We start from the raw sequence: 25,256 nt of genomic DNA, 5'->3' as shown, positions 1-25,256 counted from the left end.
AAACAAATCGAAATCTTTATTACATCACGAAACAATGAAGAAGCAAATGCGGGTTTGTTCGCAAGCCCGAAGCATTATCTGGTATAAGAATCATTGATTTTAATAAAGTAGCTGTCGATAGGTTTTTTTCGTTGCTAACAAATGTAACTGACAATCACAAACTAATGACTTCTCAAATAACTAATTGTGATGAAACAGGCGTCTCGGTTAATGCTAAAAACCAATCGAACATCGCAGCTTGCAAAGGGAACCGTCCAGTGCGATCGTTAACCTCTGCAGAAAGGGGCGAAACTGCAACCATCCTCATTAGTACGTCAGCAAGCGGAGCTGACATTCCTCCTACGATTATTTTTCCACTAAAGAAGAAGCAGAAAGAATTTGAGTTAGGACTGACAGCAGGAGGTTGCGCTGAGGTCCACAGCACCGCATGGATGGCCACAGAGTCATTCTTTGTATGGTTTCCACAATTAGTGGTATTTTCTAAGACATCAAAGCACGTCCCAGTTCTCCTTATATCAGATGGCCACTCAGCTCATACCACGAACAATGACGTTATGGACTACGCGAGGGAGAGTGGCGTTTCTTCACCACCACATTGCTCTCACAGACTTCAGCCGCTTGATGTTTGTTTTATAAATCCTCGTTATAGTGATCAGCTTCGAAAATGGCTGCGAAGCCACGCAGGGAAAGTCGTAACTATCTTTCAAATTTCAACGCTTTTTGGTTCAGCTTTCGTCTAAAGCGCAACAATGAAAACCGCTATTAAAGGTTTCGAAGCTACTGCAATATGGCCCACGGACTCATCCATATTCAAGACGCACACTTACTATCGGCACACACAACTGACAGCGGACGTGATAGGCCGTCAGATGAAGGGGTTATTATATCTGAACAATTTGAATTGCCTCCAACTAGCACACCAGCTGAAAAAGACGACTCAAACGGGCTGGATAATCAAGGGGACGAGGTTTCAGCGAATTGTTACAATGAACTGCCGCCTAAGAATAACAAAGTTATTGGGGCTAATTGTTCTAATCTTGGGTGCTCTTGGATGACAACTGACAACACAACCTCCTCATTTCATATTTCACCTGAGATTCTGATTTTCTTGTCAAAAGTTAACGAAAGCAAGAAAAGAGCGAGACTGAAAAGGGGGAACTACGTTGTTTTAACTGATTCGCCGTACAAAAAAGAGTTAAAAGTCATTAATGGGAGAAATAGAAAAAAGAACTTTGACAAAGAAGAAAGAGCAAACAGAAAACTTTTTGCGAAAGAGAATAAAATTAAGAACTCAAAAACGAGAGAAAGAGCCTGAAGATAAATGGAAGAAAGGAGTAAGAATACTATACTAACGAGAGTGATTATGAGGTAAGTTCTGACTGTCAGTGTGTATATTGTGGTGGGTTATATTCAAAATCAGTTGGAGGTTGGGTCGCTTTTTCCACGTGCAAAAAATGGACACACGATTCTTGTGCAGGAATAGATAGCGAAGATGATGAGTGTCTCCCCGTGTGTGAATTTTGTAAACAGCCTCAAGAAAAGGATACGATACATGAAAACTGTAGTTTGACATTAATACTCACTTTAAACTAAAAAAAATACCGAGCAAGCCAATATTTTCTGCATTTCCGATAATTTTATACGTTTTTGTAATCACTTGTATTTACCACCCCATTCTGCCGCGTGCAAATGATATAAATTTCTGTTTTTGAGTGAGAGAATATTGTTGTTTTATTTTATGGCAATGTTCTTATATTTTTGTGATTAATACATAATAATGTGTTCATATAAAAATTTGTAACTCTCTTATTTATCAATTTTGTACATTTAATCAAAGTTTTCAACTGTGTACCCCATTATACCTTGGATTCCCCAACGTGTCGGATAAGAAAGATAAAAATACAATCACTACTCGTTTCTTCAACGACAATTTAAGCTGTGTTCTGTGATTCCTCCCAGAGTTCATCACGATATATTCCGAAAAAAATCATAGTTAACGAACGTTATAAATTGCTCTAGAAACGAAGGCAATCCCAGTTAACATTTAATAAGGCCACTGGTATCCTTCGAAATGCAACTAATCAAAGTAATGCAGAAAGTCGTGGGTCACAGCGGATGGGTAAAATCGAAATATGACATTTACCCACGATCGCTTCTTTTTGTCAATTTGTGCCATTAATTTCTCTGCTCCCTAATCTGATTTCGTATCTCCCCATCAGCTATTCGATCAAAACATTTTTAGCATTCTTCTACACCACCACATTTCGGAAGTTTCTAGTCGTCTCCTGTTTGGGGAACCAGGCATGTTAACTGCTGATTCGCAATATATTTATTCCGAAAGGCAAAAGGAACCCCGAAAACAATGAAAATAATTTTGTTTATTGGTGACTGTACCAGTTTGATTTACACTTAGTGCGAATATGAAAGTATTTTATTCCAAATCCTTATTTGAAGGTACTAAAATGTCGGTTTAAATGGCAGCTTGCTATGTATGACATGCCCACTTGTTTCTCTGTGCCATCTCTTCTTTGAGATGATAAGCCTAGGGACATTTTACCCGTAGTTTTTGAGCTTTCACCTATTGAATACATTTTTTCTTGTCTCGTAGTCAGTTGTTTGCTACAGTAATAACGTTTCTGAACAAAACAAATGCCAAGATCTACCCACAAAGTTTTCGAGAGAAGTTCTAGAAGACTTGCAAGAAATAAAAAAGTAAATATCATGAAACAAATGTTATGTTTTTGTACAGCATGCATACTATTGGAAATTGAAAGAAACTATGAATTTAAATGAGTGCATGTACGACGTTAAATGCAATGCAACTTTAAATTTTCCGTAACTTTTCTAACTAAATGTACCTTTCCTCTCAAACCATTTATCCCAGAACCATGGAATTTTAACGGTCAGTTTTCTTACTCGAGGGCATGAAGAGTCGAGGGATATGAAAGGGAAGCAGTGGTTGGGAAGGGAGTGAGACAGGGTTGTAGCCTATCTCCGATGTTATTCAATCTGTTTGCTGAGCAAGCAGTAAAGAAAACAAAAGAAAACTTCGGAGTAGGAATTAAAAACCATGGAGAAATTGTATTATAATGAACACTATGGTCTTTTAATTTTTGAAATTTGCCCGCAAAACCTGTCTTTCAAAATTTTTCTAAAAATTTCACTATTAATATATTATTCATGAAAAATTGTCAGCTTGTTGGAAAACAGTGGAAATGCATGTAAGTAATGTTTTGTGTTTTACCGTTAATATAACACAACTTAGAATAAGGATCATTAAGGAGAACGATGTTTTCAATAACTTGCCGGCAGCCACAAAAAGCTTTACTAGTGACAGATTTCAGTTTACGAGGAGCCTAAAGGATTTCTTGCTAACCATCTCTTCCGACACCATTAATGAATTGAATTATTTATTAGAACTAGCGCGCGCGCGCGATTGAGAGTGTGTGTGTGTGTGTGTGTGTGTGACAGAGAGAGAGAGAGAGAGAGAGAGAGAGAGAGAGAGAGAGAGAGAGAGAGAGAGAGAGAGAGAGAGAGAGAGAGAGGGGGGGGGGGTCAAATAATACGTGTACAATCAGAAGTGTGACTAAATTTTCATTCCTCGTTCATGATCAGTCCATTTGCGGTCTGTGGATAGTAAATTAGCATATTATTTTCCCATTGAGTATCTCCCCATTATGGATCAATTTCAATGGAAAGTACATATAATCTAATCCTCTTGTCTGCCCCACTTCTGTTGAAGGTTACACATCACACAAATACCTTGTTGTTGTTGTTGTTGTCTTCAGTCCACAGACTGGTTTGATGCAGCTCTCCATGCTACTGTATCGTCTGGAAGCTTCATCTCCCAGTACCCACTGCAACCTACATCCTTGTGAATCTGCTTAGTGTATTCATCTCCTGGACTCCCTCCTCGATTTTTACCCTCCACGCTGCCCTCCAATATTAAATTCGTGATCCCTTAATGCCTCAGAACGTGTCCTACTATCCGACCCCATCTTCTAGTCAAGTTGTGCCACAAAGTTCTCTTCTCCCGTATCCTATTCAATACCTCCACATTAGTTATGTGATCTACCCATCTAATCTTCAGCATTCTTCTGTAGCACCACATTTCGAAAGCTTCTATTCTCTTCATGTTCAAACTATTTACTGTCCATTATTCACCTCCATACGTGGCTACACTGCATACAAATACTCGGAGAAAAGACTTCCTGATACCTAAAGCTATACTCGATGTTAGCAAATTTTTCTTCTTTAGAAACACTTTTCTTACCATTGACAGTCTACATTTTATATCCTCTCTACTTCGACCGTCATCAGTTATTTTGCTCCCTAAATAGCAAAACTCCTTTACTACTTTAAATGTCTCATTTCCTAATCTAATTCCCTCAGCATCACCCACCTTAATTCGACTACATTCCATTATCCTCGTTTTGCTTTTATTGATGCTGATCTTATATCATCCCTTCAGGACACTTCATTCTGTTCAACTACTCTTCTAGGTTCTTTGCTGTCTCTGAATTACAAAGTCATCGGCAAACCTCAAGGTTTTAGTTTCTTATCCATGGATTTTAATTTCTACTCAGAATTTTTCTTTTGTTTCCTTTACTGCTTGCTCAATAAACAGATTGAATAACATTGGGGATAGTCTACAACCCTGTCTCATTCCCTTCCCAACCACTGCTTCAATTTCATATCCCTTGACTCTTATAACTGCCACCTGCTTTCTGTACAAATTGTAAATTGAATTCGCTCCCTGTATTTTACCCCTGCCACCTTCAGAATTTGAAAGAGAGTATTCCAGTCAACACTGTCAAAAGATTTCTCTAAGTCTACAAATGTTAGAAACGTAGGTTTGCCTTTCCTTAATCTACTTAATAAGGTAAGTCGTAGGGTCAGTATTGCCTCACATGATCCAGTATTTCTACGGAATCCTAACTGGTCTTCCCTGAGGTCGGCTTCTACCATTTTTTTCCATTCGTCTGTAAAGAATTTGCGTTAGTATTTTGCAGCTGTGACTTATTAAACTGATAGTTCGCTAATTTTCACATCTGTCAACACCTGCTTTCTTTGAAATTGGAATTATTTCATTCTTCTTGAAGTCTGACGGTATTTCGGCTGTCTCATGCATCTTGCTCATCAGACGGTAACGTTCTGTCAGAGTTGGGTCTCCCAAGGCTGTCAGTAGTTCTAATGGAATGTTGCCTACTCCCGGGATCTTGTTTCGATTAAGGTCTTTCAGTGCTCTGTCAAACTCTTCACGCAGTATGTCATCTCCCATTTCATCTTCATCTACATCCTCTTCCATTTCCATTATATTGTCCTGAAGTACACTGCCCTTGTATAGATCCTCTATATACACCTTCCACCTTTCTGCATTCCCTTCTTTGCTGATAACAGGGTTTCCATCTGAGCTCTTGATATGCATACAAGTGAATCTCGTTTCTCTAAAGGTCTCTTTAATTTTCCTCTAGGCAGTATCTATCTTACCCCTAGTGATATGCGCCTCTACATCCTTACGTTTGTCCTCTAGATATCCCTGCTTAGCCATTTTGCACTTCCTGTCGATCTCATTTTGAGACATTAGTATTTCTTTTTGCCGGCTTAATTTACTGCATTTTTGTATTTTCTCCTTTCATAAATTAAATTCAATATATCTTCTGTTACCCTCTTTCTCTGCGCATGTCAAGTTCCGTAGGCCCAAATTGAGGAGCAAATCTTCAAGGTCATGGAACGTGTCAGTATCTACATCTACATCCGTACTCCGCAAGCCGCCTAACGGTGTGTGGCGGAGGGTACCCTGAGTACCTCTATCCGTTCTCCCTTCTATTCCAGTCTCGTATTGTACGTGGAAAGAAGGATTCTCGGTATGCTTCTGTGTGGGCTCTAATCTCTCTGATTTTATCCTCGTGGTCTCTTCGCGAAATATAAGTAGGAGGGAGCAATACACTGTTTGACTCTTCGGTGAAGGTATGTTCTCGAAACTTCAACAAAAGCCCATGCAAAGCTACGGAGCGTCTCTCCTGCAGAGTCTTCCACTGTAGGTTATCTATCATCTCCGTAACGCTTTCGCGATTACTAAATGATCCTGCAACGAAGCGCGCTGCTCTCCGTTGGATCTTCTCTATCTCTTCTATCAAACCTATCTGGTGTGGATCCCACACTGCTGAGCAGTATTCAAGCAGTGGGCGAACAAGCGTACTGTAACCTACTTCCTTTGTTGTCGGATTGCATTTCCTTAGGATTCTTCCAATGAATCTCAGTCTGGCATCTGCTTTACCGACGATCAACTTTATATGAACATTCCATTTTAAATCACTCCTAATGCGTACTCCCAGATAATTTATGGAATTAACTGCTTCCAGTTGCTGACCTGCTATTTTGTAGCTAAATGATAAGGGACCTATCTTTCTATACATTCGCATCACATTACACTTGTCTACATTGAGATTCAATTGCCATTCCGTGCACCATGCGTCAGTTCGCTGCAGATCCTCCTGCATATCAGTACAATTTTCCATTGTTGCAACCTCTCGATACACCACAGCATCATCTGCAAAAAGCCTCAGAGACTTTCCGATGTCATCCACCAGGTCATTTATGAATATTGTGAATAGCAACGGTCCTATGACACTCCCCTGCGGCACACCTGAAATCACTCTTACTTCGGAAGACTTCTCTCCATTGAGAATGACATGCTGCGTTCTGTTATCTAGGAACTCCTCGATCCAAGCACACAACTGATCTGATAGTCCGTATGCTCTTACTTTGTTCATTAAACGACTGTGGGGAACTGTGTCAAACGCCTTGCGGAAGTCAAGAAACACGGCATCTACTTGTGAACCCGTGTCTAAGGCCCTCTGAGTCTCGTGGACGAATAGCGCGAGCTGGGTTTCACACGGCCGTCTTTTTCGAAACCCATGCTGATTCCTACAGAGTAGATTTCTAGTCTCCAGAAAAGGCATTATACTCGAACATAATACGTGTTCCAAAATTCTACAACTGATCGACGTTAGAGATATAGGTCTATAGTTCTGCACATCCGTTCGACGTCCCTTCTTGAAAACGGGGATGACCTGTGCCCTTTTCCAATCCTTTGGAACGCTTCGCTCTTCTAGAGACCTACGGTACACCGCTGCAAGAAGGGGGCAAGTTCCTTCGCGTATTCTGTGTAAAATCAAACTGGTATCCCATCAGGACCAGAGGCCTTTCCTCTTTTGAGCGATTTTAATTGTTTCTCTATCCCTCTGTCGTCTATTTCGATATCTACCATTTTGTCAACTGTGCGACTTCAAGAGAAGGAAGCACAGTGCAGTCTTCCTCTGTGAAACAGCTTTGGAAGAAGACATTTAGTATTTCGGCCTTTAGTCTGTCATCCTCTGTTTCAGTACCATTTTGGTCATAGAGTGTCTGGACATTTTGTTTTGATCCACCTACCGCTTTGACATAGGACCAAAATTTCTTAGGATTTTCTGCCAAGTCAGTACATAGAACTTTACTTTCGAATTCATTGAAAGCCTCTCGCCTAGCCCTCCTTACACTACATTTCGCTTCGCGTAATTTTTGTTTGTCTGCAAGGCTTTGGCTATGTTTATGTTTGCTGTGAAGTTCCCTTTGCCTCCGCAGCAGTTTTCTAACTCGGTTGTTGTACCACGGTGGCTCTTTTCCATTTCTTACGATCTTCCTTGGCACATACTCATCTAACGCATATTGTTCGATGGTTTTGAACATTGTCCACTGACCCTCAACACTATCTGTACTTGAGACAAAACTTTTGTGTTGAGCCGTCAGGTACTCTGTAATCTGCTTTTTGTCACTTTTGCTAAACAGAAAAATCTTATTACCTTTTTAATATTTCTATTTACGGCTGAAATCGTCGATGCAGTAACCGCTTTATGATCGCTGATTCCCTGTTCTGCATTAACTGATTCAAATAGTTCGGGTCTGTTTGTCACCAGAAGGTCTAATATATTATCGCCACGAGTCGGTTCTCTGTTTCACTGCTCAAGGTAGTTTTCAGATAAAGCCCTTAAAAATATTTCAATGGATTCTTTGTCCCTGCCACCCGTTATGAACGTTTGAGTCTCCCAGTCTATATCCAGCAAAATTAAAATCTCCTCCCAGAACTATAACATTTCCCTAAGGGGCTCCATCACTAGCCTAACGTTGGAGCTCCCAATAACTAATAAACCCCTCCCCCCGTGTGCCTGCTCGGACCTTGCTGAAGGAGCAGCCACATGTCCATTCACAGGCAGAGCGGGCGATGCCACACGGCCAGCCTCCACATTGACCCTCCGCCTCGTGCGCCGCGAACGCCACTGAACCCGCCACTCCCCTTGGGGAGAGGGTGGCCCAACCGCGCCCGGTACCCGCGAAGATCTCTCGACAGCAGGGACAGTGGGTGAAGCATCTAATACCTGGGGTGCACCATGCGACGCACCAGACTCCCCACTGCCGCTACACTCCGAGGCAGCAGCCTGAAGACGGCTGACCGCGGCCATCAACACGCTCAGCTGTTCGCGAAGAGTGGCCAGCGTCCGTACACAGCAGTCACACATCGTATCCATCCTATGGAGTCAATTTACCGAAGAGACTTAATCAACTTTTAAGTAGACTGCTAATTCACTAAAGGCGATTGATTACTGACTAAACTGTGATTGCTAACCACTTCTTGTGGAAAACAATGAAAATAGCACTACCTGTCTCTGGACTGTATTCAAAACAAACACTAGCACTACTGGCACTATGGCTGACTACAAGGACTCTCTCTGACTGTATTCAAAACAAACACGAAATCTATGTAACACTATTACTAGCACTCGACAATTAAAGCTTCCTAAAAGCAAAAACACACGGAAGAAGAAGTGACAAGTAAGAAAAATAGAGTTAATACTTAAATTAAGGTAGCTCGCTGCACAGCAGACGTGAAGCAGCCGGCGGTTAGGGCGACACATGAACTTACAACAAAAAAGTAATAACAGATAGAAATACATGTTCATGAACCTGAGAGAAAATCAGTCCATAAGTTTAAGCAAACGCTATCAGCAGTACAATGAGAATCAGCTTAATTTTTCAATTAACTCCTCGACAGAATAAAAGGAGTGACTCATGAGGAAACACTCCAGTTTCGATTTGAAAGCGCGTGGATTACTGCTAAGAGTTTTGAATTCGAGTGGCAGCTTATTGAAAATTGATGCAGCAGTATACTGCACACATTTTTGCACATGAGTTAAGGAAGTCCGATCCAAATGGAGGTTTGATTTCTGCCGAGTATTAACCGAGTGAAAGCTGCTTATTGTTGGAAATAAACTAATATTGGTAACAAGAAACGACAATAAGGAATATACATATTGAGAGGCCAATGTCAAAATACCCAGACTCCCTGAACAGAAGTCGACAAGAGGTTCGTGAACTCACACCACTTTTTGCCCGAACCTCCAGTTTCTGAGCCAAAAATATCCTTCTAGAATGGGAAGAGTTACCCAAAAACATAATACCATACGACATAAGTGAATGGAAATAAGCAAAGTAGACTAATTTACTTGTCGAAGTATCACTCACTTTCGGCACCGTTCCAATAGTGAAAATGGCAGTATTAAGTCTTTGAACAAGATCCTGAACGTGGGCTTTCCACGACATCTTACTATTTATTTGAACACCTAGGAATGTGAACCGTTCAGTTTCACCAATCATATGCCCATGCTGTGAAATTAAAACGTCAGGTTTTGTTGAATTGTGTGTTAGAAAATGTAAAAACTGAAGCTTACTGTGATTTAACGTTAGTTTATTTTCTACAAGCCATGGACTGAGGTCATGTACTGCACTACTTGAAACGGAGTCAATGTTGCACCCAACATCCTTTACTACCAAGCTAGTGTCATCAGCAAACAGAAATATTTTAGAGTTACCCGTAATACTTGAGGGCATATCATTTATATAAATAAGGAACTGGAGCGGCCCCAACACTGATCCCTGAGGAACCCCCTCCCCCTTGACAGTACACCACTCAGATCCCTCATCACACTGTATTACTTTCTCCCATTCCCGTAGATCGTTCCCTAATGATCTTCCTGAAACACTCTAAAACTTCTGATTCTGTCAGTTCTTTCAGGTCCCATCTCCTTAAATTCCCAACATTTTCCAGTTTCTTCAGTTTAATCTACAGTTCATAATCAATATATTGTGATCAGAGTCCACATTTGCCCCTGGAAATGTCTTACAATTTAAAATCTGGTTCCTAAATCTCTGTCTTACCATTATATAATATATATGAAATATTGCAGTATCTCCAGGTCTCTTCCACGTATACAATCTTCTTTCATGATTTTTGAACCAAGTGTTAGCTATGATTAAGTTATGCTCTGGGCAAAAACCTACCAGGCGGCTTCCTCTTTCATTTTTTACCCCCATTCCATATTCACCTACTACGTTTCCTTTTCTTCCATTTCCTACTGTCGAATTCCAGTCACCCATTAATATTAAATTTTCATCTCCCATCACTATCCGAATGATTTCTTTTATCTCATCACACATTTCATCAATTTCTTCATCATCTGCGGACTACTTTTACGACTTTGGTAGGCGTGGGATTCGTGGCTATCTTGGCCACAACAATGCGTTCACTATGCTGTTTGTAGTAGCTTACCCGCATTCCTATTTTTATTAATTATTAGACCTACTTATGCATTAGCTTCATATTAGCCTTCCTAATACTAAAATCTATATCCGATGTTAACAATGACGCCGGTGGATGGACTATCAGGAAATTACTGACCGTCGAGAAAGTCACAAATATAACCGACAAGCTAATGGGCCCTTCACAGGAAAAGGTTTTTTGCCAGAAAACGGGGAAAATTGAAACCCAGCAAATGAGTAAAACAATGTATATTCACTGACAAAAAAATAGTGTACGCACACAACTTACACAACAATAGTCTGGGATTACTCTATTACGTAATACAGTTTTTGTGATTGTATCTTGCAGCTTTAGTTATTTTTAATTAAAAGAGGCTTTAAAAGGACAGAAAGAACGCGTTGGACTACGCTACAGATCGTTCTGTTAGCACAGTCTTTACTTTGTAATCACTTTCGTTGACTTCGGCAACTCTCAACAGAAATCTCCAACCTAACCGAGACAATGTGCTACGATACAGCCGAGATCATGACAAGAGAATGGGCTACATCACACTCGAAGTAAATGTATATAGGTAAGGATCCCCATGACCTGTATACGTCTGTTATAAAAAATCTCCAAGCCACTCTCCTCAAATAGACCGCAATCTTCTCTTGACCTTCAACTGTTACTATTTCAGAATTAAAAACCAGATTCAAAGAAAATTTGGCTACAAGGCACAAAACTAGAAAAATAAAAATAATAAAAGTGAGAACGTGAAACATGTTAGCAATAACCATAAACAGGAGATTTACAGAAAATATAATTGAGAAAGGAAATCATTAATATTATCGACCGTTTAGGAACTCTAGGCTACGAAATGGATAAAACCACATATCGAATAAGTGGTGGAAGAGTTAGTGTGTTTTAAGATTAAATCCAAACAAGAATTAGAGAAAAATATATCGAAGCAAGGCCTCTATTACGAAAAATTGCTAAATCTCGAGACAAATTGTGTCCTTCTGTATTAGATGAAATGTTTTGGCCCCTAGTACGGATGAAACAGTATCTGCAGTATCAACAGGAACTTCGGACATGTGTTTCATATTTCATCCAAGCCTGCAGTCTATAAATATTTAAACAAAATACTAAAACAAAATACCACTACAGGGGAATTACTTACGAAGTAGTTCTTGGTAAAGAAACACAGGACACAATTACGTATGTAGGCTTAATACGAACTACAACTGTGTTTATAAATCGCTATAGTTGCCTTGGACTAACGACGAGCAAATATCAATATAACCTGTACGCTTTTCAAAGCTGTTATCCATGAAAAAGCCAAACTACGTATCGCGAACAAAATACAATTTAACACCGAAACAATGACATTAGCTGACAATGGGCACAGACTTTAGTCAATGGGCACTGTTGAAAATTTGTGCCAGACCAGGATTAGCACCCGAGTCCCCTGGTTACTAGGGAGAGGCAATGATCACTGTGTCCGAATTACACAGTGGTCAACAGAATAGCACGAACTGCCCGAGCATGCCGTTCTTTAGATCCAAATTCTCAATTTCTCCATAGACTGCTAATGCACTGCTCCTTGAACATAATCCTCCTCCCTTTAATTATACAGTACATGGCCAAAAAAACAGACACCGAATATATGCAAACTTGGCCTTACGAACATTGCAGACGTCGTCTATGTAACACACGTCAAACTTCAAAGAATTTACCAATTCGTTGCATTGTTTACTATAGACCACAAATCAAGTAACGTAAAAAGAGCACTGCGTCTATTGAGATCATGATTCAGAGTTTAAAAAAAACTAATAAGTCGCCTACATACTACAGTTGCTGCCGAAAGAGGAGAACCATTATTTTCCCACAAAAGGAAATATAGTTAAAATGACGCTTCTATTTCGGTTAGTTTATGCGGTTACTAAAATTTGCAGTGAAAGTTACATAGTGGACTCTACCCTCCCCCCACCAGAAACGTAGTTATCGTGGCTGTTGTGAGACTTTTGTACACAGTTAGAGAAAGTGTGTTAAATGTGGCGCGGACGGAAACGCTAGGCTACGCTACAGGGCAATCTGCTCGCACAACGTTTAGTCGGCATTCATAATCGTTGGCGTAAACAACTCTCAATCAAATTACCACCTTCCAACCTAACTTAGATCTCGGGCTACACTACCAATCGGCCTGTCATCACAACCAAAAATTCATTGAGGGGGGTGGGGGGATTTCCTGTAGCTCTCTCTAATGTATCTCTAGGCAAAACTGCCAGTTTTGTCAGACTCAACAGCAAGATTTAGCAATGGTAAACACTTTTGAGACGGCTCGTAATTTTAGAATAGTCCTCTTCGTCTTACTTGGCATAAATTGTTCGCTGGCGTCCCAGCAGCTAGCTCCCTCAGTGTCTGCTTCTGCCATCGCACCACGCTAGTCTGCTGTTGTCCTAGCAGACCGAACGCACCGCACATCCGATACCTTCGGAACCACTCACTGGCCAGTTAGCAACTGAGCGGAACACTGTTTACATCGTGAAAGGAAAACTATGCAAAGATGTACACTTAAATGGCACGACTGAGTAGCACACACACAGTAATATCTGAGGAATGTCCTTCGACACACGCAGAACGAAAGTCTTCTCGCGAACGTACAGCGTCTCTGAAAAAAAATCTCGTGACTATATTCCGGCGTTACGGCCAGGTTCTCATACAAATGAGCAAAAAAGGGTACATTTGAAATTCTTTTTGAGACAATGAAAATACATTCGAAAGATCTGTTTGGGAATTACGAGTGATAATACTATGAGCTTAATTTTAGATTTTCAATAAAAAATGGCGCCCGTAATTATGATTTGATCAAGGGCCTGCGAGACTGGAGTACGCAGAGCGCGTGCAGTGTGGCACCTCATATGTTACCTGAATTCAAAAATGGGTAACATCAGTTGATACTACATTATTCCTCTGAAATTGAAAATGGATAACATCAGTCGATAAAACATAAAATTTATGGGAGCGTATACCTAACCGCAATGAAACAACCTTAAATTTAACGATACAGTGCTAATTCGAACTTTGAGTTCGATTTTTGAGGGTTTGTTTCACTCCTTATGCCTACACAAAAATTAGTTAATATTAACAAATGTCATATTATAGCTATAAGTTCCTAAGAAAAGTGTTTACTTTTAGGGGTCAGAGGTAGATGTTAAGAGAACGAACCACTTTTAATTTATGCTGCATGCCGTTCTGAGAAAATAGTTACCCGAAAAAAATGTGTTCAAAGTTTAGGGAAAACATTTAGTTATATTATTACTTCGATTTGCATGAACTGAGTGTTACATATATATTTTTAATGTCGCTGGAAACGAATCTGAAGTCAGATTTTCAATATTCAAAACAGCTAATCCAATACGGAGGGCAACCGATTATGTTTTGACCAATTTTTACCAAAAATGTATTTTCGTTATTTACGTTTAGTCTGCAAGTCAAGGAGTATTTATCAACCCTTCCTCTACCTCTGATTGTTCCTAGACAGCAACTTCCTGTTCTTCTTGGCAGGAAAAGCCGATCTGTCAAAGCTGGATATGCAGCACTCGGCAGCCTGCACTTGATATTCGTCCGTATTTTCGGTGAGTATGTTTGCATGCATTCTGCAGTATGAATCATTTTGAGCACGTGCGACACGGGACGAGTTATCATCTACATCTATATGGATACCCTGCAAAACACATTTAAGTGCCTGGCAAAGGGTTCATCGAATCACCTTCACAACTGATAATTAATTGAAACCCTCAGCTGCCGACAGGTGTTGTTGATATACTTCGATGGGGACAGCTGAAAAGTGTGCCCCTACTGGGACTCGAACCCAGAATCTCCTACTTACAAGGCAGACGCTCAATCCATCTGAGCCATCGAGGGCACACATGAACAGCACGACTGCATGAATTTATCCCTCGCACGCTTCCCGTGAGACTCACATCCCCAACCGTCCACAATCCGCATACGTAATGTACTTAATAGGTATTTGTCCATCCACTCATTACTGGCTCACACTAAGGTGACGATTCCCGTAAGAGTTCCGGCAACCTGTGCGCATTCGCACAGACGAAGGTCAATGGCTGGGTAACGTTTAACCATAGATATAAAGATAGTAACTGCTCTCGAAAGAACAGGCGCCACTGACGACCTTGCAACTCTTCTAGAATACATGATAGACCGGCCGATGTGGCCGAGCGGTTGTAGGCGCTTCAGTCGGGAGCCACGCGACCGCTACGGTCGCAGGTTCAAATCCTGCCTCGAGCATGGGTGTGTGTGATGTCCTTAATTTAGTTAGGTTTAAGTCGTTCTAAGTTCTAGGAAACTGATGACCTCAGATGTTAAGTCCCAAAGTGCTCAGAGCCATTTGAACCATCAGTCCCTATGTTTACACACTACTTACAGTAACTTATGCTAAGGACAACACACACACAACCATGCCCGAGGGAGGACTCGAACCTCCAACAGGGGGAGCCGCGCGAACCGTGACAAGGCGTTGGACACATGGCGGGTACCCCGCGCGGCTCATGGCAGCCGTGACACTGCTTCAAACAATGGACTGTAGAAACTTTTGTAAAGCACGGATTAAAAAAAAAAAACTTTCTGTTCCAAGAGTCTAGACAAGTACACCTTTAAAAAATGCAACTACAAAGAAATTGAATTTTCGAACGTTTTGAATGAGAACCTGTCCTTATGGAACACCGTTGATCAAATGTCACAGGGATTATATACTCAGGTTTTACATGTGGATTAACACTTTCTAATCAATATCCGGAATGAGCAGGGCTTAAAACTTTGAAGAGTTAAATTCCAAGGGCCGTTCTCTTGTATGCAAATAGTTTCACAGTAGAAATTTCTCTAGTTTTATTTATTAATTAATTAATTTATTTTTTGCTGTAGGTAAAGAAGGATAGCATTGTGAGGAGGGGGAAGGGGGGGGGGGGAGGAATCTTGCATCTCCCACCTTGGAATTCACAGTACAGAATTTTTATTCATTACGAGATTCTTAGCCACTTGCAGAAGTGATTTCGAGTGATTCTGCAAAACTTTTCCTTTAGCCAATCGTAGCAACTATAGGATTCCGTTCCTGCTGCATGACATGTCTCGGAACTTAAACTGACCAACTCATTTGCATAAAGAGCTAGCTTATCATCCGCTTCTTTACTTGCGTAGACCGTTCATGGTCTGCAAAGAATTTTTTTCTTTAATTGTTTTTTTATGTCTTGTATAAACTGCAACACTTTCTAAACTTTCTAAACTTAGCGCCATTGAAGCATGGTCTTTTACTGAATGATCAAAAAGCAATGCTGACAGCTGGAGTCCAAGGTTTTTATTAATCAAGCCGTTTGTATTCTTGTGGTGATATCTCCGTACAGTCTTTCATTCCCTAACGCATATTTCTTTATATCTAATTGAGAAGTGAAATACCGGTTTTCATAGATGCAGATTTAAAATATTTTAATATAACGCAATAAATATTTCATTAAAATTTTCATCCCCTTATGCTCGAAGTTCCAAAACCAGAAAAACACGTAGTTTTTAAAAATTGTAACATATTAGCCGAATACGAATTGTCAGATATATTTAGCAATCCTTCCATAATGAACCATTTTCTGAAACATCTCACACCCTTTAGGGGTTGGGTTTTCAAAAACAATTAAACACGTATTCTTCTATTTAGAGCCGAGGAGCCAAATTCAAATCTTCATCCATTTAATTCTAAAAATGCTTTCATAGTGAAATATTTCATAAAACATTACATCCCCTATTTCACTCTATTAGTGAGTTAAATTTCCAAAAGCAACGAAACACATTTTTTTTACATCCAACCGAGATGTCAAATACCTATTTTCATAGATGTAGCTATAAAAATGCTTCAGTAGTTCTTTAATAATGATTTATTTTCAAAAAACCTTCACTAATTATTTTATCCCCCAATGGAAGAATTTCGGAAAATGCTAAAAACCTGTTTCTTTTTTGTATCTGACTGAGACACCAAATGTCAATTTTCGTAGTTTTGTAGTTATAGCTTCAATAGGGACATAGGGACATATTTAAAAAAAAAGACTTTCAACCCATGTTTCACCCCCATAGGAGTGAAATTTCGAACAGTCTCTTCTTAAATGATGCTTTCAGCGTAAGATTTACACCTTCATCAAATTTCAAGTCCGTATACTTTGCAGGTTGGGCTGGAAGGCTATGGGTCAGTGAAACCTGTGCCCCTATTGCACCTTCTTGGAGGTTGTAGTTCCAAAAACAATGAAACACGTAGTTTTCAATAACACAATATTCATAGATTTCGCTTTAAAAACTCTTTCGCACTGAAATACTTTCATAAAACATTACATCCTATATTCCACCCTCTTAATTGTTCAATGTATCAAAAACAGGTTTTCATATATTTCATGAAACATTTCATCCTCTGTGATATGGGGTATGGTAGTGACACACCAAAATCACAATAGTAATCCGTTGTAGTTGCTACATATTTTATTACAATCAAAATCATTATAAAATCACAAGGCCAGATCAGTTGGACAAATAATAAATAAATTTCGTTAAGTGGAACGAGACCCGTAAAACTTGAAATTTGAATATGACTAGGTATATATACTTAGGTAAAGCTTTACTTAAATAGCACAAATGTCCATAAAATTCATAGCAGAACTCTCACTACTTGCAATCAGGGGAGAAACAGATTAAGCGTAAAAATACAGATATTTAACGTTCGGCTTGCCAACTTTCCTAAACAAAACTGTATAAAAATGACTAAAACAATTAAGGAGGTCCTTTAATTTTGACTAAACGGACCTTCAAATTTACTTACTCAGTTGATTAATCAACAATATTCTTAGAATGATTACAACTAGAACATGACTATATGACAATACCCTTAAAATAAGGTTGCTTCAATATTTCGTGTGAATTGGCGATAGACGCGAGCAGACCAAGGATTCAAATCAATACAAGAGATCCACGAGGCAGAGAATGACATAGAAATATACTCAACATGGCAATGCAATTGAACTTTGGATGCTATAGTTCAGCACCGGATAGATGGAATCACGCAAAAGTGACAACATAACCCAAGATGTAAAGGAGAGGACATGGCCTCAAATATCTCTCTGCCGCCGTGGTGCTCTGCTCCCAGTATGCTAGCGTCGACCGCTGCCAGTTATCTCTAACACAACACACATCAAGAGCAGACAATTTTCTGAGACATAAACTACACAACCCTATCTGGAGAACAGGTGAGCAATACAACTGGACTGAAACCAATGAGCCTCCGTGAGTTACTTGGCCAGTGCCAGCCCTTAAACTTTGATTAATAAGATCGCTAAAAATCATACCGAAGTTAAGATGACGAGACTTATCTCCAGGTTCGCCATATTAGTGGCAGAGACAATGAATTGGCGACGCTCTTATCCGTATGTTCGCGGCAGAGTCTGGGGAAGGCAAGGGCCACGTGGAGCCGGATCTGGGGGTCAATTTCCTTCTCTCCGAGACACCCGGCTTCTTCTGCGACTTAGCCGGCAAACAGGCCGAGGACCCCGGGTGGGGACCGATTCGGCAGCAGTTGGCGGATGGCGAGGTCTTCGGGGGGTGGGGTGGGGGGGGGGGGTGTCTTGTGTAAAGGGGAAGACAACCGTGGTGAAGGGAAGGTCTGTATTCCACAGGAACGAGTTAGCATGGCACTCAGATATTTCCACGATTCGGCGGTAGGGGATCATTTGGGGTTCTACAAGACCTTGAACAGAGTTCGGGAACACATGTTTTGGCCCAACCTATATGGCGATGGCATGCGATTTGTTGGCAACTGTGTCCAGTGTAAGCGCGGTAAGCCCGATGTTGGGCCGCACAGAGAACTACTACAGTCGGTTAGCGAGCAGTGCCCTCTGGACCGCGACTCAAAGATCGAAACATCGATCGACGGAAACTGGCGCCAGAAACGCACCAGCTCACTCTATTTCATCCCCTTAGGGGTTGAACTTCCAAAAACACGAAAATACGTATTTTCTTATTTGTAACCTTGAAGTCAAATACCAATTTTCGTAGATATAGCCTTAAAAATACTTCCATAGTCCTTCCATAATTTTTTATCTCAAGATAAAATGTTCACCTACTATTTCACCTCATAGAGGTTAAATTCCCAATAATACTGGAACACATATTTCTTTATTTCTGACCTAGAAACCAGATACAAATTTTCGTCTGCCTAGCTTCAAAATTACCTTAATAGCTACATGTTTCAAAAATCCTTTCATTTCCTGTGTATCCCCCTTAGAGGTGGAATTTCGAAATATGCAGTATAAGCGGTATAAGATCAACAACCTTTCCAAATCTCAAGGTTTATTTTCCTTGGCGGTCTGGACTGTGTGAATTTCATAGTAATGGCCTCCGCACACACACACACACACACGCACACACACACACACACACACACACACACACACACCACTAACAATGCCACCACCACCTCCTGGGGAAATTTCTGCAGACGCCCTTGTTCCACTGCAGTCATATTTTGCCGACGACCTACATTTAGCAGCGTGGGAGGGATAGTGTTGTGCAACAGACAGTATACTCAGTAGACAACGAACTGTTCGTTGTGAAATCAGGGACATAGGAACCGAGACTGACACACAAGGTGCTGAAGGTGAAGCACACTAGACTCGTGTCTACCACGGCTTCAAATAGTATCGATTTACTATGAACGGAAGTTCCGAAAAGTGAGCAAGTAATTTTACAGTAAATTCAGTACCGATGGTGAGGATATACAACGAAAAACATTTCTATAATATTTCAGAAATAATGAAACATTCCACTCAAGTCGCGCGGCAGAAAACGCAATGGATATGCTTGCACTTAAGACGGAAGGCCCCACGTGCTTACGCAGGCTTACGACAGATCGCAAAATTCGGCAGTAGGCGTAGGCCAACCTCTTGTGCTGCCATCTGTTATTGATGCCAGGCATCAAGGTCTCAGTAGTACGACCATCCACTGGAGAGTAGTTGCTTTATAAGTACTCCGTCTTCAGGCCACGAGTGACCTACTGGGACAGCACCATCCGACCGCCGTGTCATCATCCGTGGAGGATGTGAACAGGAGGGGCGGGGATCAGCACACTGTTCTCCCGGTCGTTATGATGGTTTTCTTTGACTGGAGCCGCTACTATTGGGTCGAGTAGCTCCTCGATTGGCATCATGAGGCGGCCTGGATGATCACCCATCCAAGTGCCTTCAACGCCCGACAACGCACTTAACTTCGGTGATCTCACGTGAACCGATGCAACCTCCGCGGCAAGTCCGTTGCTGCAGATATTTTAGAGTAGTTGTTACGTTTCATAATTATCTAGTTTACGGGGAAAATGTAAAAAAGGCGATTGTCACCGAAGCTACAACTAATCTGAATTTCTGGTTAGTTATCAAGTGGTCTTATGTGCAAGCCTGATTTTTTCATCCTTTGCGGTGGGAATGATTCAAACCCGTCATGTTCTTCTTATGAGGTGTTCTATTTATTTTGCACACAATGATCGTTTGTAGTTGTGTTGAGTTACCACCTTGATAAATTTTTGGATGGCGCACGTATCATAACTGAGACCTGCGCTTGCGCTTAATGGCTGAAGGTCAATTAGCGTAATGAGTAGTAGCGAATGTTATAGTAACATGTTTGTAAATTATTTCAGGTAAATTACCTTAGTAGTGTAATATTATCAGTATACCAGTACAGTATGTGGGCCAATTACGTTAGTCATGGAATACTATCCGTATAAGACTATGTCACCTTGATGTCCCGGAATTTGCTTCAATTTTGGAATCCACGAAAGAACTGGAAATTTTCCTTTACACAGCTTTCCATATAATTTCTATTGCAGTGATTCAGTCTTGTCTGTCACTCGACTTTTCTGACTGTGAAATAAATTCTATCGCTCATGTGCTTATTACCTCTTAGTGTTTCCATTTGCCGATATTGCGCATAAACACATACATATCTCAACGTTGCTATGTACATTGATGGAACGACACACTTTTCTGTGGCGACACTGCAGTTTAGAGATAGAAAAACCGATCAGTTAAAACGACATGGGTATTTTAGTTCTGAATAACCGATGTCTTTCGGTATTTGTTTGCTCTCGGTTATAACAAGTATCTTTTTATATTTTCCTGATAACCACGTAAAAACAGATATACCAATTAGCCACAGTTGTCGTAGTAAAATTTTTAGTTTTCAAATAAACCTTTTTTAAAAAAGACGAGTAATTTTTATTCGTAAGATTTCCATAGCTCTGAGATACTGCGTTATTACAGAAAAAATGGGAAAAGTGATGTATGCCACTTTAATAACACTGCTGATAGAAACGAGCAACAAGTGAATTGGTCCAACATTGCCGAGACAATACTGTGCCTGTTATACAAGCAGTGCGCGAGAATGGACGCAGTTTCTCGCTGTTGTCGAACGTCAGTTGTAACACAGAATGGCACCATCTGGAAGCCTGGAAGTATTTTACGATATGCGGTACGAGTGAAGCACAATGGTCGATTTGGTCGACTTGCGACATCATACAAGGAAAAAAGTTAAAATTTTACAAATCATTCATAGTTCGGGATAAAAATAGAAAGTGCCTGATCTGCTGCCTGTGTCTACGTTATCTGCTTTTAGCCGTTAACAGAGAAATTAAAACGAAAAAGAGAGTTCTCCTGCCGCAGTTTTCACTCTTTATCGCTGGATTATACGTAATGCCCGCATAGTGCTGTGATAACCGATTTAAATATAATTTTTGAGCAGAGTTCTAAAAACTAAAATCAGTAGGATAATACTGGCAGTTTTCTGTGGTATAGAAGTACTCGCTATATTTTGAGAGAAACAGCGAACAGCGGACAAAGTTTTATTGGACTATTTAATTTAAAGAAATTAGAATTATATTAATACCGTCAGTTGCTCACGGGCGTTGATAAATATCAACGTGGACAAGTGAAAATGTGTGCCACGACCGGGACTCGAACCCGGGATCTCTTGCTAAAATGACAGACGCTCTATGCATCTAGGCCACCGAGGGCACAGTGTATGGTTCGACTGCAGGGACTATCTCGCGCACGCCTCCTGCGAGACTCACATTCTTACCTTGAATGTCCATACACTACAGTCGTAGAGTCCCACTCCAACACACTCATTCCTCGTGGAAGACATGTCCATATCCATATAAGTATATGGTTCTGGCAATACCAGCCATGACCTTCTTCTGTGAAGATGCACAAGTATTCCCCGAACTGTTACGGGACTTGGTAAGAATGTGTTCCACGAGTAATGAATGTGTTGGTGTGGTACACTACGAATGTAGTGCGTGGACATGGAAGGTGAGAATGTGAGTCTCGCGGGAAGCGTGCGCGAGATAGTACCTGCAGTCACACTATCGTCTGTGCCCTCGGTGGCTCAGATGGGCAGAGAGCCTGCCATGTAAGCAGGAGATCCCGGGTTCGAGTCCCAGACAGGCACACATTGTCACCTGTCCCCGTTGATATATATCGACACCCGTGAGCAGCTGACGGTATTAATATAATTCTAATTTCGTTCTGGACGGCTGCAGGTCATCATAAATGTATTTGACGTTTTGATTCCATTTATCAAGAAACTGAGAAAGTAAAAATTTTTATCTTTGTTTGATTTCTACGTTTACAAGAGGAAATAATGTAAATAAAAGACTGAAAATCGGTTATTACAAGAACTGGTATTGTGACGGGCTTTAACAATTAGGTTAAAGTGAGGCTGGGAAACTGATAAGAGCCGAAAACCAGTTGTTTGAGCGATAACCGACATTCCCACTGCTGTTGTGAGTGGTAAGATTGACGCGCAAGGACATCTAGAACAGTTTCTCAGAAAGGTTACTGCAACTCTGATGTTCTCAAAATGAACGGGCCAGCCATTGGCGTCCGCGAGGGGGAAGGGGAGGGGGAGGGGAGGAGGTGGGGAGGGGAGGATAGGCAAAAGGGCACTTTCACCCGTCGCCCCTAACCATCCTTGGAATCTGGAGTAAAGAGTTTTTATTCGTTACAGTATACTCATACTCTTCCAGATAAGAATTCTCCACAATACTGCTAAACCTTAGCTTTGACCAGTTGTAGCGCTTATAGAGTTAGGGTCTTGTAGCTTGATGCACCTCGTAACTGACCAGCTGATTTGTACACAGAGTGCCAGTTTCAGAATCATGCACTCCAGCCCCGACGCGCCTTCCCCCCTCCCCACCACTGGAAATATTTCTGCAGACTACAGTCTGCCACTGTGCATATATTTTGATAACATCCTGGTTTTAATAGCATCGAAGGAACAGCATTGTGCAGTAAAAGGGTAGACCTAGCACAGAACACACCATTCACAATGAAACGCATCACTTAGTAGATGGTGAAGTACTTTGAAGCTAGCCAGATAGAAACAGAACCTCCTGGCACTGTATCTAACCCAAATTCTAATCTTACACTAATCTCTTGTATGTACCTACCACGCCCTCAAAGAGCCAACGATTTACTATTATCAAAAGTTCCGAAAAATGAGGAAGAAATTGACCCACACTTTTTTCCGTTGTTCATTGTTTCGATTACCCCATAAAGGGAATGGACTTGTAGCCACAGGTTACACAAGCGATAAATGGTTTAAAATACATAAAAAGAGATGACAATAGGAAACGATTTTTAAAAACACAATGATGCGGCTTTTACGATTTTTACAGGAAAAAAAAATGGATGACAAAATAAAGGTTTTTCAAAAATATGCTGGTGGACAATATTGGGGATTTTTTATCTTTATAGATGACTAGCGGAAAAGCTTGGTGTTGACCAGGCATTTATTTACAGCTGTGCGTCCACGTCCGTACTATGCAGCGTCTGGCCTTGTCCTGAGTTTTTATGACGTATCTCCTGAAACATGTGTCGTACAATGATATAATTTTGTAGGTGCATTCAGCGTCATATGCGGATACTGTCTGCAAAATTTATTGCGAATATAGTAGCAAAGAAGTAACAAATTTAAATGTCACGAATGCTGTGATCCCCACACACTTGGGTGCAACCAATGTACACAGGATGCTTGGCTCGATCATTATGGCTACCATCACCGCTGGTCGAAATTGGACCAGCTGTGTCGACGTAGTGAGAATATAAATGTGCATAACATGGTAAACGTCCATTCTTTCTAGCCATCAGACATGATCTACGATCAAAAATATCATGTAAAAGTGGTAGGGGCAACGGCCTTGCCGCAGTGGATACACCGGTTCCCGTCAGATCACTGAAGTTTAGCACTTTCGGGCGTGGTCGGCACTTGGATGGGTGACCATCCGGGCCGCTATGCGCTGTTTCCATTTTTCGGGTTGCACTCAGCCTTGCGATGCCAATTGAGGAACTACTCGACCGAATAGTAGCGGCTCCAGTCAAAGGAAACTACCACAACGAGTGGGAGAGCCAGCTCCTCCTCCACCCTCAGTGAGAATGACGTGGCGGTCGGATGGTCCTGATTGGCCACTTGTGGCCTGAACACGGAGTGCTTTCTTAAAGGAGTGCTCCCTACATAAAACTGACAGTCTTGACTCAGGGACTGTCCACGGTAAATGCTGCATTGGACCTACGAATACTATTAAAATAACGGTTTGAGTTCTCTTTAGTTGTCCAATCATCTGAAGTGAGTCCTTATTGAAGTAAGCTGAAAAATAGATTTTATGTTAATGGCGGATAAATTTTATGTTAATGGCGGAAAATTAACTTTACCCTAATGACACACAAGGTCAATGCCGTTCTATCACGTAAAGTATTCTCAGATCGAAATGTTTTGCATTACCAAATCTCCAATGTAGATCCATCATACCGCAATTATAATTCTCAAAATAATTTGGAGCTACGTTCAATGCATATTTAAATGCATCTTTCAAAACAATACCAGAATTCTCATTAGATCATCATTATCAGTGCCTAGAGTATTCCTATTATTTCGTCTACCAAAAACCGCGTCTCACTATGGCTTTTTCAGTACGCTGTTTTGTTTTCCACTGCTGACAATAGAAACGATCTGGCAGATGTGACATTGTAGATGTCCAGTATGCGTGTCTTAATGCAAATAAACCGTCTGGAACATTTACCCTTGAACCTCCCTAGAATGGGATTTCATGGAACGTTATTACTTTCCTGTGTCCATTTCTATCACACCAGCTGATCGCCACGACTGGGGAGAGTGAGGAGGGGGTGGGGTGAAAGTTGGCAGCACTTTGAGTGGCAGAAACCTCACGTTTCCGTCATTTGTTTTCATAATGACGTAGTGCCAATTCGTCACATTGGACGCTTTTCTCTCGGAAACGTTTACATTCATCGTCTGGATATCAATGTCGCCTTCTGAGGTATGCAGTCGCACCACTCTGTACGAAATAGGTTCTAAGCTGATGCAGTCGACAAGTAACGTCGAAATATATCGTCACCTCGAAATATATCGACACCTCGAAATAAATCCACACCCAGAAATAAATAGCCAACCCGAAATAAATCGCAACCTCGAAATAAATCGACACCATGAAAAAAATCGAAACTTCGAAATAAATCGACACCTCCAAAAGACAGCT

The 25,256-nt window shown here is 40.9% G+C and overlaps 1 non-coding gene across 1 annotated transcript; it reads right to left on the bottom strand.

Annotated features, from left to right (window-relative positions):
- Nucleotides 1-14,468: 14,468 nt before the first annotated feature.
- Nucleotides 14,469-14,543, bottom strand: Trnat-ugu (transfer RNA threonine (anticodon UGU)). Its single transcript has one exon. It is a non-coding gene; the product is annotated as a tRNA-Thr (tRNA).
- Nucleotides 14,544-25,256: the final 10,713 nt, after the last annotated feature.

The sequence above is a fragment of the Schistocerca gregaria genome, unplaced genomic scaffold (genome assembly GCF_023897955.1).
Source record: "Schistocerca gregaria isolate iqSchGreg1 unplaced genomic scaffold, iqSchGreg1.2 ptg000100l, whole genome shotgun sequence".
NCBI lineage: Eukaryota > Metazoa > Arthropoda > Insecta > Orthoptera > Acrididae > Schistocerca > Schistocerca gregaria.
Note: the sequence above shows the minus strand (reverse complement) of the source record. Positions and strands in the feature narration are given on the sequence as shown.